At 44.0% G+C, this 17,101-nt stretch overlaps 1 protein-coding gene across 3 annotated transcripts in view; it reads left to right on the forward strand.

Annotated features, from left to right (window-relative positions):
* The window catches only part of GRM8 (glutamate metabotropic receptor 8), a 1,288,815-nt gene that overhangs the window by 281,568 nt on the left and 990,146 nt on the right, over positions 1–17,101 (forward strand). For 2 of the 3 annotated variants that reach the window (XM_029616205.1, XM_029616207.1), the window contains exon 1: positions 8,128–8,251. The exons of the other annotated variant lie outside the window; for it this stretch is intronic. The gene's annotated coding sequence lies outside the window, so the exon portion shown is untranslated. Of the gene's footprint in view, positions 1–8,127; positions 8,252–17,101 lie in introns of those variants that run through there. 3 annotated transcript variants of the gene reach the window in all.

Genomic DNA, 17,101 nt, shown 5'->3' on the forward strand with positions numbered 1-17,101 from the left:
ATACCTAATATAATTTCCTTTGTTGTAATTGAAAAATGATAAATAAAGAATTAAAAAAAAAAAATCAAGGATCTTGAAAATAGATACCGCAGAAACAATCTCAAGTTGGTGGGAATCCAAGAATGTATCTCTGATGCAGAATTGCAGGGCTTTTTGGAGACCTAGCTAGTGCATGAGCTTTCCTTAGACCTCCTCCCTGGGACCAGTGTTGATTGAGAGAGCTCATCACCTAGGCCTGCACCTGAACATTCAGGGGCACCCCCGAGTTGTCATCGTCCGGATTTTGAACTTTATTCATAAGATGATGGCTTTACAGGCCATGTGACGAGGATCTTAGCAGAAAATTGGTGATTGCAAAATCCTGATTTTTCAGGATTATTCTGTGAAACTGCTGGGCCTTCACAGAGCTTTCACCAGTATGCACTTCACTATATGAAAGAAAGGTTCGCTTTGTCTTGCAGTATCTAGCTAAATTAAAAGTGACTCATGAAGGGAAAACTACTTTCTATACTACACCAGCAGAGGCTCAACTTTTTTTAGACTCTTTATCTGGAGCTGATGGGAGTGGGTCTTCTGACCCTGATCATGATCGTTGAGGATGGACCAGCCGGTGCAATGGGTCTTTGGGCCCGACAAAGTAATATTTCCACACTTTGCAGATCGTTCTGGACTATTTCTAAATATGTTTAGATCTCTGGTCTGTGCTTCCTTTTTGGACTTCTTCCTAGTGATCCTGGGAGAAGAATTTGGATGTTTCTATACCTCAGCCGAGGGAAATATTTACTTTTGATGATTTATTTTATCTTTCTAGCAGCAATGTTTCTGGCAGGTGGGTGGGCCCCATGGTATTCACTGCGTGATTTCCTCTCTTTGGAGATGGAGTCTTGGTGGAAGGAGGGGGGGGGGAGAGAATTGTTGGGAGTAGGTGTGGGTGGGCATTGTGGAATGGGAATCTAAGGATTGAACAGCAAAGATAAGTCCTGGGTCCCTGCTGATAGCTGTTTGTCTCTTGGTTACTTGGTTGGGTAGTCTTTTTTTTTTCGATGGGAATGGATTCTGTCTCGGGCTGGGGGGAAGAGACTCTTTTTGCATTCTTTTTATCTTATCCCTTATCTCTTGGTTGGCTGATGGATGTCTAAGGATAGTCTTAGAGTGTCTTCTTGGAATGTAGCAGGTCTGGGTTCTCTGATCAAGCATTCTAAGGTCTTAAAAGCTTTGGCAAAGTATAAATCAGATATTGCTATGATCTATGATAAAGAGCAAAGTAAACTATCCAGATGGTGATCTTACATTGCTCCCTCGGTTTCACCCCAGAAGAGGTGTTATTTGATTGTATGGAGTCGTTTAGGGTGGATTGTCTTTTTCTTCGGAAAGCATGGCTGCTGGGGAAAAAGGCTGTGATCTCTGTTTGGTGTGACCAGGAGTGCCCTGCTTACTAGGCTTGGAGAAACAGTTTACATGGCCTCATGCAAATGGAAAATGTGAATGCTGTTAATTCTTTTAAAAGTAAATTGAGATTTATTTCAGTATGGGACAAATATATCCAATCTCTTTCTTCTAAACCTAAAAGCCTGGTGCTGAATTACCCTTGACCTATCCTAGGTTTATCATCTGTCTTCTATGGTGGTTTCTTCCATGTGTGTGGAACCCCGTGTTTCATTTGTACCTCTTTGCTTTCTCTTTCTTTGCTTTGTGGTTCTGGTTTGGAGGTTATCCTGGGGAAGAGGGAGGGAAGGGGGAAAAGGAAGGAGGGAAGAAATTATGTAAGCGATTGTTCCTTGACTCGGTTGGCCTGGTGCACATCAGAGTTCAATGTGCCCTGGTGCTGGTGGAATTTTTTGTAATTTGCTGCTTACTATAATAAAAATTGATTTCTAATAAAATTTGGATTTACACACATACATTTTGGGTCTGAGATGCCCCAACTCTGCCTTTTTTTTTTTCACAAGTACACGCTCATATACGCACATAATTTGTGGCTTTTAAAATACGCGTTGTTCGCGCGTGGCCAATGTATGCATAACATACGCAGTATATACATCTTTTAACGTGAGCAATGCTTTTAAAATTTACCCCGTATTGCGCATTACAATGAAATGAAATGAGGAAAACTATCAAAATTGAAAAAAACAAAACAAAAAGAAAAATATTTTGGCTGCACTTCCCTACTAAATCACAAACATGTAGTTCAGGCACTGGTTGACTGCTACATATTGTCAGTTTCATGATACTATGCCTCCAGTTACCATCTTGCCACTGATGGGCCTGCAATTTTTCATCTTTTCAATTTTGGCGCAAAAGATAAATGAATGTCATCATGGCAAACAATCATCTTTAACTGGCATAGTGCCACTTGCTAGTAAACTGTTTAAATTTAACAAGTGAAGTAGAACATAAAGATGTTTAGCAGTAAAACTGATTTCCATTTTAGAACACTTTCAAATTGAATGCCATTAATGACTTTACTACAGGAGGCAAATGAGAGAAGTATTTAATAATAAACTGGGCAGATTCATTATCTGCTAACATCATAAATTGGTATATGGTGCATGAACAGCAGAATCAACAAGAGTGTCTGGCGCCCTTGGAAGAATACTGAAAGCAATGAACAAATATCTTTTGGTGTCTGAAAATGATGCTGAAGCATTTGCAACTAGTTGGGCTTTCCTCCCCCATTTTTAACCATCTTCTATATAACCTACCCATTACAGTGGCAACCCTTTAGCCAGGGGCCATGGACTGTTTGCTCTGGACACTGGCGCGCACACACACACACCTTCAGTCTGATCATTTTCAGTGCTGCGTCAGGGTTGGCACTCCCTCTTCTCCAGAAACTGGGTGCGGTCTCCACAGAATGAGGTGGAGGCTGGGGCTTTCTTTGATCTTGCTGAAGGTGGGTTCACCGGGATCCTTCTCTTTTCCTCCTGTTGAGTTTGTAAATGCTCTTGTCGTGGACGGAACAGCACATTGCGCAATTACAAAATAAAGAAAAAAGCCAAAAAAAAAAAAAAAGGGAATAAATGTTTAAAACTTTCCTTATACCCTACCTAACTACCGGCCATCTAGGTTTTTAAAACAAACTTTTAGACAAAAAGAAGCAGAGAGATTTAGAAAGGGGCCTAGTCAGAAAAAAATATGGTATAGCTGAAAGCAGAACATTAATGAAAGTGACAATACTGCAATCAATGATTTCTGACCAAGCAGCAAGGAGACAGTGGAACATAAGTAACATTTTGAGGAAAGTTGGAGCTAGCAAAACATTGTTGCTGAATAGCCCATATTAACCCTTTCTCCCTTTGTCAAATGGCAAATATACAATACTCAAGTGACATTTACCACTACATACATGCATAATGTATGAAATAAAATTGAATAATGCAGCCTATGCTATCATATGATCATGACCTACAAACATATCACAGTGAATTCACATTTCTAGGCACATACACACACACATGTAGCCATGCTAGCATTTGAAAATATATACATCTGACCTACTATATACATATGGGGGTAGATATTCAAAAGACATTTAGATGGAAAATTGAAAAATTATCCATCTAAATGACTTAGCTTTGATATTCGGCAACATATCTGGCTAAATTCTATCTGGTTAACTCTTTATCCAGTAGAATTTAGCTGGATATGTTAGGGGCACTCCTGGCGTGGGCGGTAGGCATTCCAGGGAGGAGCAGAGTTAGCCAGTGATCCTAACTGGCTAGCTGGCCATACTGTAGGGAGGTCTAAATATAGCCAGATATACCTATCCAGATATCTTTTAAGATAGCTGGGTATATTCAGTGGTGCTGTTGTGCTGCTAAATATACCAATTAAATTAGTTGGATAGGTGTATCTGGCTAACTTATCTAGCTGCTCAGCAGCTGAATATAGACCCCTACATGTCAGAGCTACTTCACTGACATGAGGTAGCTCTTAGCTTCTTTCAGAGTATTCAAGGCACCCCATCATGCAGAAGGCACCCAGGAAAAAAATCCAATGAGTAGGGTAAAGAAGAGAGGTGGTTACCTGCCCCATGTCTGTCTGGAAAACAAAAGCAGGGAAAATATGTCAATAAACAAATTCTAACATCTCAAATGTTACCACATGCTATACAAATGTAAGCATTAATCCTGTACAGTCAAAAGGAGCATGTGTAGATAGGACACCTCAGCGCTAGATTATCAGTTCCATTCTCTTTTGCATTTTGCTCACAGTTACTGTTGTGACCTCGACGGAAATGTGGACCCCTGGCCTATGTTGGGATTGACGCTACCTGGGAGGAAGGCCTGCCACAGGTTCTCAAAGACAGGAGGCGAGGCTGACAGAAGACAGGGGCTGGCTGGAGCTTCACCAATACCAATCCTGTTCCTCGCGGGTTGAGCCTTTGGGTGCCAGGACTGGCTGGAATTAGGTGGGCCCCTGTACAGGAGTTCCGATGAAGTAACGGAGGCAGGTTCCAAGGAGGCGTGGCCAGGTGGGAAGAAGTCCTGGTTTGAGATCCTGGAGAGGCAGCAAGCACAACAGCATGATGTCTGATCCGAGATCCTGGGCAGGCGGCAAGCAGACAGCGTGAAGTCTGATCCAAAGTCCTGGCAGCTGGCAAGCAAACAGAGTGAGGTCCAATCCAAAGTCAAAAGCCATAAGGTCCATCCAAGGGGTGAAGGAGCGAAGGGCGAGGAGCTGGGAGCTGGAACAGGAGCAGAAGGAGGGAGGAGGAGCAGAAGGCAGGGGACAGAAGCAGATCCAGGAACGGAGGGCAGGAACTGATGAGAGAAGGCACCAGAAACACCACACAAGGCAGGAGACTTGTTGCCAAGTCAGAGAGGAGCAGTAGGAGCAGGCCTAAACAGGCCAAGAGTGGTGACGTCATCCGGAGGGGCTCGCGGGAATTTCCCGCCACTGGCTCTTTAGAGGCCACAGCCACACGCATGTGCCTAGAGGCCGGGCCCAACCGGCCGAGAGACTGGAGGAGTCCCGCACTGCGATTGATACCTAGCGCTGAAGGAGTGGAGGCCAGGCAGCAGGGAAGCAGCACGGGAGGTCCGGAGGTGAGCAGGCCATCGGCGTGACGTCAGGGACCGCGGGGGACTGTGCCGGTTTGGTCAGAGGGTGCAACAGTTACATCAAAAGGAACATTGCAAAGAGAAATACCTCTGGGGCTGAACAGGATGACTCCTTGGGACCAATGTTATGGCTTGGATACACCAACTGAGTTGGCCTTTCCACCATCATTGTTTTACAGATAAGTCAGGCATTGAAGGAAATCACATGAGAGCAGTGGCATGAGATGCTATTTTGTGAAAATAAGGGTGGCACTGCAGGAGGAAAATTGTAAAGGGACCTTTTCATGCCATAGTGCTGAAAACATGAATAACATAGTAAGACAGTAAATGACGGCAGAAGAAGGCCATCTGGCCCATGCACTCTGCCCAGTTATTCTGTTCATACTTCTGAGGATAATGATGTCAATAAAGGGCTTTAAACATAAGAAGATTAGGATGTGTGATCTTATGTCAGTGTTACTCAACTCTCTCCTGGAGGCACACCGGAAACAGCCTGGTTTTTAGGATATCCATAATGAATATGCATGAGATAGATTTGCATGCATGGGAGAACTGATGTATGCAAATCTCTCTCATGCATATTCATTGTGGCAATCCTGAAAACCTGACTGGCTAGATGTGCCTCCAGGAGAGGGTTGAGAAACTAGGGGTGTGCATTCGTTTTGAACTTAAATGGAAAACGCAACTTACTTTTTTTTTTTAACTTAAAAAAAGATGAGGCTTAAACGATCGGATTTCCAACTTATTCAACATAGCTATGTTGAATACGTTGTAAATCGCGATTGTTGATCTAAATAAAAATTTAAACCCCTCACCCTCCTTAATCCCCCCCCCAAGACTTACCAAAGCTGGCCAAAAGTTCCGTGAGGGTCCGGGAGCGAACCCGAGGGGAATCACGTGACGCCGCGTCACTCTGACGTGGCGCCGACGTCACGTGATTTCCCTCGGGTTCGCTCCCGGACCCCTCGTTGGGCCCAAAAGGCACTTTTGGCCAGCTTGGGGGCGTCAGGAGGCCCCCCCAAGCTGTCCAAAAGTGCCTTTTGAGCCCAACGAGGGGTCCGGGAGCGAACCTGAGGGGAATCACGTGATGCCGCGTCACTCCGACGTGACGCCGACATCATGTGCTCCTTGCAAAGGAGTTCAGGAATGGCGTCCTGACCCCGCTGGACCACCAGGGAGTTTTGGTAAGTCTTGGGGGGGGGGGATTAAGGCGGGTGAGGGGTTTAAATTTTTATTTGCACATATGGACATAGACTCAACTTATGGAATTCTCCATATGTCCATATTGACCGCAAATGGGACCCCCTTTCGACTTATGGACTTATGAACTTAAACTTTTGGTCTGCACATCCCTATGAGAAACTCTGTCTTATGTCAAATCCATGTGCAGGGCTTGAAAAATACACTCAAGTGGATTTTTACAGCAGGCATTTTTTACCCCAGTTAAGGTTCATGAGGAACAGCCTGTTTCTCCAACCCTGAAGGAGGAGGTAGATACTTTGGGCATGATATAGGCATGGGAGATAGAGATGGTGAAGTATTTAGCTGCAGTATTTATTGCAAATCAAATTTGCATGCAATTTTTCTATCCATGGAAATGAGCTAGGTGAAAAAATTGTGCAGAAAGCTTTTTGCAAAAAAGTTAACTATATCTCATTGACAAGGACTTTTCTTTTTTATGAAAACAACCCACTGGTTTTCGGAGTATTCAGAAGTAATGAGCTGCTTTGCATAATATTGCAATACAACAGTTCATTTTGAATTTGTATACAATTTTTTTTAAAATAATTCTTTATTAGTTTAATTCATTTTACAAAGAGCGTGAATAAACAAAAATTAAAAAGAGAATATATACCAATACATATATATCCATCGGTACACACACACAAAAAAGAAATTCTTAAACCCCAATAATGCTTATAGGCCCCATAATTGAAGCAGCCTGCTTCAAGTCTCTCTAACAATTTCCTAGAACTATTAGTTACCCAACAGTTTTATCCACTAAAAAAGGTTTCCAAATGAGATGGATCTACAAAAACAAATTTGTTCTTCTGATATGTTATAATATATTTCCATGGGAACCATAAGTAAAGCAAGGCACTGATCTGCGTTTCTCTAGAAACATCAAGAAAACCCAAAACTTTATGACCACAAAATAGACTCAAATTTAAAAGTACTGCTTGAAAAATCTCTCTCTGTCAGAGGTCAATGCAAAAGAAACTACAAAAGCGGCTCTAGTGGAGACGCTGTCATCAGAAGGCTGTAATAAAGGAGAGAGGTTTGGGATGGGATAGGGAGCAGAATTTCTACTTCTTCTGTCCCACTGCCCGCAACCCTCTTTTTATCAGGTATATAATAGCAATCATTAATCAAACATTTCTTCTCAGGAAGGAATTGCAGTACTTCAACCACGTGTTTCTTAAAGTAATCCTCACCTGACATCAGGTGAGAAATAGATCATTTCAATATACAAAGGTTATTAGACCTAAGTTTATTTTCTAATAATCCATATTTAGAATTTAAAAGAATACTATTCTTAATCCGTGCCGTAGACACTGACTGCAATTTAGAAATGGAAGGTGATTGCACAGCTAGCACTGATTCTATAGCTGAAATCCTAGTATCAGCTTCCTTTAATTTACAGGCAGTATCTTTAGAAAATTTACATACCTGAGTGACAGTATTTGAAAGTTTAGAATCAATACCCACAACCACCTTCCAAATATCTTTAAGTGATATTTGTCCTGGGACAGACAAAGACTCCGATTCCACCAACCCAGTTCTAGATGGAAATTGAACTGGGGGTCGGTATTGGAACAATTAACTTCCCCATATTGTAATGAGAAGAGCAACAGGCTTCTATCCTGGAGGGACAGTAAGCGGGTCCAAACTAAACAGTTGTCAAACTATCCCAAGGTGAAACAGCAGGGGGCGTTTAGACAACCTGTAAGAACTACAATACCCAGAGTTCCAGAGCAGCAGTGGAAGGCTCGTGACCAGGATGAGGCTGAAGTGGCTGCTGAAGGTGATCTGGGGGAATTAGATTCAGCTGAATCCATGCTGTGGGAAGGAGAGGGTGTGTCCCTGAGTGAAGAGGAAAAGGAAGAGAGAAGTTTCTCTGAAGGGGAGGAGGAGATGGACTGGGAGATACCCACAGAAGATTCGTCTTTATCCAGCATGGAGATAGAGTAAGTGGGGAAGTATTGTAAAACTGAACTGAGAAAAGAAACAAAAAACCTGCAGGGAAGCAGTGTTTGTCTTACCTGTTTTCCCAAAAGGCACTAACTAAGGACAGTGCTGATTGTCTTGGGTGGTAGAGGTGAAGCATTGCTTATTGCACAACTATAGGGGAGAAGGGGCGAGTTGTGCTGGATCCCCAAACAGGGCTGTCATGGCTAGGATGGAAGCCTGACAGCAGACATTTGGCTACGGAAGTTGGGGGAATGTAGTTTTCAGTGATGAGATATTAGAAGAAAGACTACTGCACAACCCTAAGAAATGGGGAATAGACTGGAACTAATAATAAACTGTTCTTTGTTTTTTTTTGTTTGTAAATCCCTGCTTGGAGGGGGAGGGGAAGAACTGCTGTTTTCCCTACCTGTTGAAGCTTTGGAAAAAGGGCCTTGCTAGGGGGACTAGCCCAGGCCAAGATTTGTACCTGGCTTAAAAGGCTTGCCAATAACTGTTTTGGAGAGACGCCAGAGTTACTGGGACTGCGTCAGATACCAGCGGTTTCAGCAGTGCTATGGTGCCTGGATGGTTTGCAAAGATCTGGGAGAAGAAATTATGCTCAGCCGGGGAGATAGCTGGAGGAGCCCACGACAATATCTAACTGTCCCACCTGTAAACCTGTCGATGCATCAGTGTCCACTAATCGAGAAGTACAACCTCCTGATTTTTCAAAATTAATCTCTTGCTGAAAAATTGAACCTGATGGAATTCGAGGGGAAGATCTCGCTTCTAGACATAAGGAGACCCTTTCGAGTTCTGTACTCATATTACTGGGCAGTGTTGAACTAGAAACCATGTGTCAATCCATGGGGCTACTTACAGGAGTTGAGCTGGAGGTTTGATGGATATAAGGAGGCCTCCCTTTCCTTTTCTTCTCCATTTCGCCATTGCCCTCTTATAAGGAAAAAATCTTCATAAGGGGCGCACCCCTTTGGCTTGTGGCTTCGGCATGCCAGAGGAGGCACATGTTGCAACCGTCCCTTCCCGACGGCTTCACTCCGTCTACCTTTCTTTCTTTGCACCTCCTCTCGCTATGGATGGACCTCTGGCTGCCGCAGCGTCTGCCTGCCATCCTCTCCGGCGTGCCTGGACCGGCTTGAATGATGCCTTCTGCCATGCTCTGCTGGTACCTTAGGGCGTACGTGCCGCGCGGCCCTCACTCTTATTTCCTACTTGGCGCGAACCTCAGGGGCGTCTCCCTGTGATGAAGTCACACTGCCCAGATATTTAAAGCCTACGATGTTTGCTAGCCTTTGAGTTAGCAAGGGGTAATTCTACGGATAGGATTCACTCTCCGTACCCAGCTACTCTGCCTCTCAAATCTTCCATTGGACTCTTAACACTAACGGGGTACCCGCTCCTCGGGGGCCTCACTTGCTTTTCAGGTCGCTATCAGGAAACCAGTACTCACTCCTCGAGGGACCATGTTCCCTGACTCACTGCCTGCTTTTACCTTCTCTTCTGCCTGGAAGGATTCGCTATCTTCAACACCAGTGAGTACTACCATCTTCACCTCGGAGCTGTTCCCTGGAACCAGGTACTCGCTCCTTGAGGGCCTGCCTCCGTTCCAGCCCTGGTGCCATCTCCTACGTGGAACCGCTGTGTGAGTACATTACCTTCAAGCCTCTCAGGGATCAGGTACTCGCTCCTCGAGGGCCTGCTCTACCTATCCTGGGGTTCTCCATACTGGGGCTTTGTGCATATTCCACTGTACTCATTATTCTCAGTTCTTTCCACTAAGGCACTGCTACCGGAGGAGTCGCTGTTCCAGCGCCTGAGGGATACTAGCCCAGCTGGGCTACTTCTGCTGCTCACTACTGCCACCTTTGGTGGCTTCACCATATTGTCTAATAAAAGATCAATCTCTGTGTTTGTGTGTCCTAAGCTGAGCCTGACCTGTGGCCCTCACAGAACTTCCCCCCCCCCCCATGGGTGTGGTCAGCTGCCACAGTGTCCAAGAGTCCACCCAAACCTCACTAATTATAACAGCACACCTCAGGATGCCTCCTTTTAAGGCCCCTGATGCTCCGATGATATCAGCGTCGGGTGGCCACAATGCTCCAGTGCTTCCTCCTCGAGACAGGGTGCTGGTGGGGGGCAGACAGCTTGCTCCTCACTGCAGGATGCCTCCTTTTATGACCCCCGATGCTCCAATGTCATCAGCGTTGGTTGGCCTCGGTACTCCAGCGTCCCTTCCTCGGGACCGGGTGCTGGAGGGGGGCAGGCAGCTTGCTCCTCACCACAGAACTTCTCCTTTTAAGGCCCCCAATGCTCCATTGACATCAGCATCAGGTGGCCTTGGTGCTGGGTGCTGGTGGGGAGCAGGCAGCTCAGAATTTGTATAAAATTTTGCATATAGCAGAGAACATGTGAAATTGTGATATTATTTATTTTTTAAAAATTTATATTTAGCTCACACCTTCTCATTGGCAGTTGGGATATAGTCGGTATTTTTCCTGGCCCCAATCTACGGCCATATTTATTAAGCATTTTCTCCATAGACACAGGGATAGAAACTTTGCTTTCGGCGCACGGGCACACATTTACGTGCAAATGCTGGCTCGAGACAAAGGACGTGGCCATATTATGACATACTCATGTATATGCACGAATGGTATAAAATAGGCTGTACACGCGTACAATTTTATATGGACGCGTGCATGAGTGGGAGAGGTTTAGTAGACACACACGCCAATACAATTACCAGCTTCCTAGTTCATTCACAGTTTGTCCAGGTAAAGGTTAGGTCTTCATAACCCCCCCTAGTTAAATAGCCTCCCTTTTACCCTGATGGCACCAACCCTTAAAACCCCGCTAACTAGCCTAGAATTTTTAATTTAATACTTATACAACATCCATAGCAGAAATAAAGTTACACGGAAGGGGACCCCAGCGCACTTGTGCGTGTAAATACTACGTGCACGTTTCATGTAAAAGTTCCGGAACGCCCATGTCCCGCCCATGCCCCTCCCTGACCATTCTCCACCCCTTTTTTGCAACTTCTTATTTGTGTGCATACCAGGAGATACGCATGTACTCGGACGCCTTCTAAAATCTGCATAGCTCCCTGTTTTGGCATGCACCGGGCTTTTAAAATTCACCCCAAAATGGGAGAAAGCCTTTAGTAAATAGGTAAGTTTGTACCGGAGGCAATATTTGCTAAAGTGAAATTGTTTGTAAACATCGCTTTATATGCAAAACTCTTAAATACTGCATGTCGTCACAATTAACATGCACTATTCAGCGATCTGTTGCATGAATCACTATTTGTGAAGAATGTTTCTTGTTCATACATTGGCTTCAGAGAGATGGCTGGGGGTGGGAAGAGAAAAGAGTATAAGGGGGAGTGAGGGAAGAGATTGAAGGGTGAGAGAAAAGAAGTGGAAACATTGAAGAAGAAGAAAAATGGAGGAGCTGAGGAGAGAGAAGATGAGGAACAGAGAAAGGAAAATGAGTGAGGAGGAAAAACCTGCATGGAGGTAGGGTGGGGCTGTGTGCACTTACTTAGGAAGAAAAGCACTCATCTTTGTGCTCCTGCCACCTGCCCCCTCAAGATAAATTATTGGTGGGGGGAGGAAGGAGAGGCAGTGGAGGGAGTGTATGACACCTAAATTTAGTTTCTGGTAAGTTCTGGAAGAATTCTTCAAACTCTGCATGTGAATCCTTTGAATTAAATACACACATGAGGCTGAGCAAGTGAGACTCCACTTTTTTGGCCTTATTTGCGCTAGTCTAATTTAAGATTGCATAGTTTGGGTACATGTTATATCTGATAGAGACAAATCTGAAATCATATCCTGTAGTGACTCAAGTTCAAGAGTGAGATGAAGTGCAGCTGTCACGAATGAGCCCTTTGTGGGAAGGTGTGCCCACTGCTTCCTGGATGACATGACTGCTTACCATACTCCTGAACATCCAATATCTCTGCACCAAGGGAGAAGGTGCTGATGTGCTTCTATGGAATAAGCCTCTTACTCACTGAGATGTGATCCTAGTGTGCTCCTAGAGGGTAATCTTCAAAGGGAATTCTGGAGGTAAAACAGTGCTTTACCTGAAGAAATGCCCCTTTAAAAATTGCCAACCAATGTGCATATACATTCATGCATATATATCCAGTATGTGCCTAATTTTAAGTGCATTGAGGCGAGGCATTCTAAGGGACAGCTTCTAGGTGGAGTTTGCATTTACGCGCAGATTGATTTTGAAAAGCAGATACATGAATTTCCCTTAAAATTTAACCCGTGCATTTTAATATGTGGAAGAATAATAAGAGGGATAATTTTCAAAGTTGATTTATGCAGACAAGTCTGCTTTGATAATTGGTATAATTTATGTGTGTTTATATGCTGCAAAATTCATGTAGACTGACAATTACCCCTCTAATGTCCTAGGCAGGTAGCTAGTTTCCAGGTGCCCCTTACCCTGGCATCTCCTTGCCTTTGGATGGTTTATGCTATATTGTGCAGAAGGTATAAATGAAGTAGAAAATGAAGGCTCTGATTTGGGGAGAACAATGATGTATTGTTTGGGAAGGAAAAGGGCATCCTTGATGAGTAGAATTACTGATAAGGCAGAAAGTGTCATGTGGCTGAGACTATTTTCAGGTTTTTCTGACTTTACCGTATGTGTCAAACTTAACTTCTATTTAAAAATCTTGGCTGCTTCCTTTTAATTAGAGATGATGCACAGAAATAAATTTGGTTCAGTTTGCTATTTTGATTTGATTGCTATTTTTTGTTTCATTTTGTTTCACAAATTTATTCCATTCATGTGTGATCTTGTTTCTTTCAAGTCCATTAAAGTCAATGGGGAAAGCAATGCATCCTATTTTGGACTCTCATATTGGGGATATTCCTTCCAAGTTTAATGAAACCTGTAGGCAAGCAACAGCATCAGAGATAACAGCACTTCAAGACAAGAGTGAGGAAAATTGGCAATAACAGTGTCATGAACCTCCCAAAGCACTGTGAGAAGGGCAAAGAATAAAAAGTAGTGAGAACACCTCAAAGTGCCTTCAGAGAGACAAAAAGCATCAATAGTAGTGGTATGAACAACTCAGGACACAAAAGAGAGGCAAAGGCAACATATGAACACCTTAAGGCATCAAGAGAGGACAAACGGAGCCAACAACAATAGCATGAAGACCCAGAGGAACCAAAAAAGGGGCAAATGTGGCACATGAACACCCCAAGGCACCAGGAGAGAGGTGAAGGGTACCAACACAATAGTGTGAAAACCCAAGGCATCAAAAGAGGGGCAATGCAGCAAAAATAGTGGCATGAAGACCTCAAGACACTCAGAGAGTATAAAGTGGCACAAGCAGTAGCATCAGCACCCCAAATAACGGAGTGAGGGATATGGAAGCAAGCTCAATGATATCAATACTCCAAGGGATAGGGTGAGGGGTAAGGCAGCAAGATGAGTGGCATTAATACCCCAAAGCATAGAGTGAGGGGTATGGCAGCAAGCACAGTGGCATCAACACCCCAAGAACCTGAGCAAGGGGTAAAACAAGATGAGTGGTATCAATACCCCAAGACACGGAGTATAGAGTGAGGCAGCAAGAAAAGTGGCATCAACAGAACAAGGTGTCGAACCAAGAGAGAAGCAGGGCAGGATTATCAGGCTAGGCAGCAACAGAAGTCCCACACAGCAAGTTCCTGATCAGAAGAGAAGACATAAGGAGTAGCTGCGAGTAGAAAGCTGCAGCAACAGCTGCAGCAAGTCTCAAAGATCCCAAGACATCCAGAGAGAGGCAGGGAGACAGGCTTTTCTTTTTCTTTTTTTTTACACATTTTTGGGCTGGGGAGCTAAAACCCCCTAGAATAACTAGGAAAGGGGCAGGACAGGTTGGGCAGCAGTAGTGGTGGCCTAAGAACACAGCAGGGTGCTGATCCAGGAGAGAGGCAGGGCATAAGAAGCAGGCCAGGCCGTAGCAGAAAGAGAGGTAACTGGTGACAGCACATAAAGTTGCAGAAGCCTTGAAGGGTGTGCATTGCTTCAGTGTAACTGTACACTCAGTCCTCCTGCCTCTTGCATGGAAATTTAGGGAAATCCTACAGAGGGAGATTTATTTTAAGGAAGTTCAAGCATTCCACTAATTCTGGTGCTAGCTGCGAATAATATGGACTAATGTGATGCTTTTGGCTGATGCTCTCCTAGTCCTATCTCACTTCTACTGCTACTGCGATCCTCCATGCCTTTTTTTATCATGCTAAGACAGTAGAGATGGGAGCAGTTATTCCACCTTCTCAGCCATCTCTGCCTTTCTGGCTGGTTTCAACCTCTGAAACAAAAATCCTTTCTCAGCTTGGAAGAAGGGTTTCTGGTCCTCATCCTATGCCTCTGATCATCACCACTTCTACTTGTTCTGGCCCCAAGTATCTCTCGAGGAAGAACCTTCCATCTCACTCTTCCATTGGCATATTTATTTCAATACCAGTGACATGATGGAATTTATTAAAACAGATCACCAGTGGGTAGGGGCTTTTAGTGTTACAATGTTTGCATACCCTAGAATGGATGCATACAGTCATCAGACTAGTCTGTCACTTTTCTCTCAAACAGAGCACAGTAAGGGAACTGATGATGCTTGCTGATTGACTATCTATATCAAGAGGGCCATTTTTAAAGGGTTTAGTGCTTAACTTTGTGAGTTAGGCTTCTAAATTGGCCCTTTTGAAAACTTTCTAGATCTGAATTCCTAAATGTAAGCTCCTAGTTTTACTGTGATACCAAACTTAGGATTTTAAAAAGTGTGTGGCTATGGAATTAAAGCAAAAACAGTTAGGTGCTTAGCACTGATTTTTAGCACTAAAAACCTAATTTAACACCCTAACTCTAGCCAAATGAATAGCAGACTTAAATTCAGGATCCTAAGTTTTGATTCTAAATTTCTGTGCATTTTCACCTGAAACTGCGGGCCTTTTGATTTTTTTTGTTTTGTTATATTGAGCACTACTTAACTGGATATCTCTAGGATATACAATTAAGCAGAAAGTTAAACAATCACACAACACTGGATAAATTTAGGACAGCCCCACAGTAGGGATGTGCATTAGTTTAAAATGAATGCACAACATGGCAATGAATAAGGCCTATTTGTTTCATTCGAGGGCCTCAAAATGAATCGGGAGACCCCATGAATGAAACAAACCATATCCATTGCATTCATTTAAATGAATGCATCAGGCCTAGGACTAGGCCTGAGGCCAAGTCCTTGCCTAGAGCACAGGCTGAGGCTCAAAGTAGGGGCCATGGCCTAGGCCCAAGCTCGATGCTAGGGTCTCGTCCTAGGCCCAAGCCAATGCCAGGATCTTGACCGAGCCCCCCCGAACAAACTTACCTGATTTGTCGGATATCCATGGAAGCAGCCAGGCTGGGTCTTGCTGCCTGAGCCTCGGCCTAGGCCAGGGCCCAGACCCAGGTCCCATATCGTGGCCTAGCTCAGAGGCTGGGACCCGACACCAGGGACTCAGCTCAGACCCAGGTCCGATGCTGGAATCCAGTGTAGAAGCCAGGTCCAACACTTGGGCTTCAGCCTAGGGTCAGGCCCAGGCCCAGAGCCCAATCCTCGGAGCAGGTCCGGAGTCCTCTTCTTTTCTTCTTCAACTGATGCCGTCTGTTGGGGTTGCGCTGGAGTTAATTAACTCCCGCATATTTACCCCAGCAGACGGTCCCATTTTGATGTATGGCATTGCCTAGGCCTCATTGGCGGATCCCCACTGCACTGGGTAAGTGGGGGCCTGGTGGGATCTTGCCAGGGCATTTATCCAGGTATGTAGGAGGCCTTGGTAGGCCCCGTTTTCATTTTTTGCCCGTTCTTTTTTTATTGTTTGATTTGTTTTTTTCACATGAATGAAATTAATCAAACAATCCACAAACTGAAATTTGTGGGCAAAAAGCCTCCTGAAAAGGATCAGAAAAATGAAAATAAAATTCTTTCTCTTTACATCTCTACCCTACAGTGTGACCAGAGTTAGATGCACAGGTTAACTGGCTAACTCCACATATCAGAGTTAGCTGGTTAATGTATGTGGCTAACTCCTCTCCTCCCTGAAATGCCTCCTGCTTGCCCCTGAAATGCCCCCAACTTATCTGGCTAAATTCTAGCCAGATATCTAATTACCCAACTAGAATTTAGCCGCATAGGGCTGAATATAGCCAGATATGCCATTTAGATGGATAACTATTATGTTATCTGTCTAAATTGCATTTGAATATAGACCTCCTAAATTTTGGAGTTAGGCTCCTAAATTAGCCCTTCTGAAAATTTATTAGGGCTGAGTCCCTAATTTTGGGCTGCTAGTTTCACTAGGTTTTAAGTTAGGCATTGTAATAATAGAGGTATGCCAAGCATGTCTGACTTCTTGCCCTTACATTCTGGTAAGATGATATTCAATCACAACACAGAAGTCAAACCTCCTCTCCCAATATAGAAATAATATAATATGGAGATGGAAACTATATTCCCAAATATATTAAAAACAAATTAATCAATATAAGCAAATAAGGAGACAGGTATCATAAATAGATAAGGTGCCTACTAGTGTCAATCCACCATCTCACGTCCACATAGGGCCACAAATGATATCAGCTCTTATGGCACCATTAGTTATAAATCACGTACCCACTCTTTTATACTCTCTTTTTTGCCGATTTTCCAATGGCGCCAAAAACGCTCAGTGTTACCCAGGCTTTCTTTTCCGATTTAAAGTCCAGCCTAACCGGAAATAATACGTCACTGTTCATGTCAATCCGCAGCCTATCTGAACCAATCAAAAAGCCAGAACACTCAATGTTATTAT

This window comes from Rhinatrema bivittatum, chromosome 9 (assembly GCF_901001135.1).
Source record: "Rhinatrema bivittatum chromosome 9, aRhiBiv1.1, whole genome shotgun sequence".
Lineage (NCBI taxonomy): Eukaryota > Metazoa > Chordata > Amphibia > Gymnophiona > Rhinatrematidae > Rhinatrema > Rhinatrema bivittatum.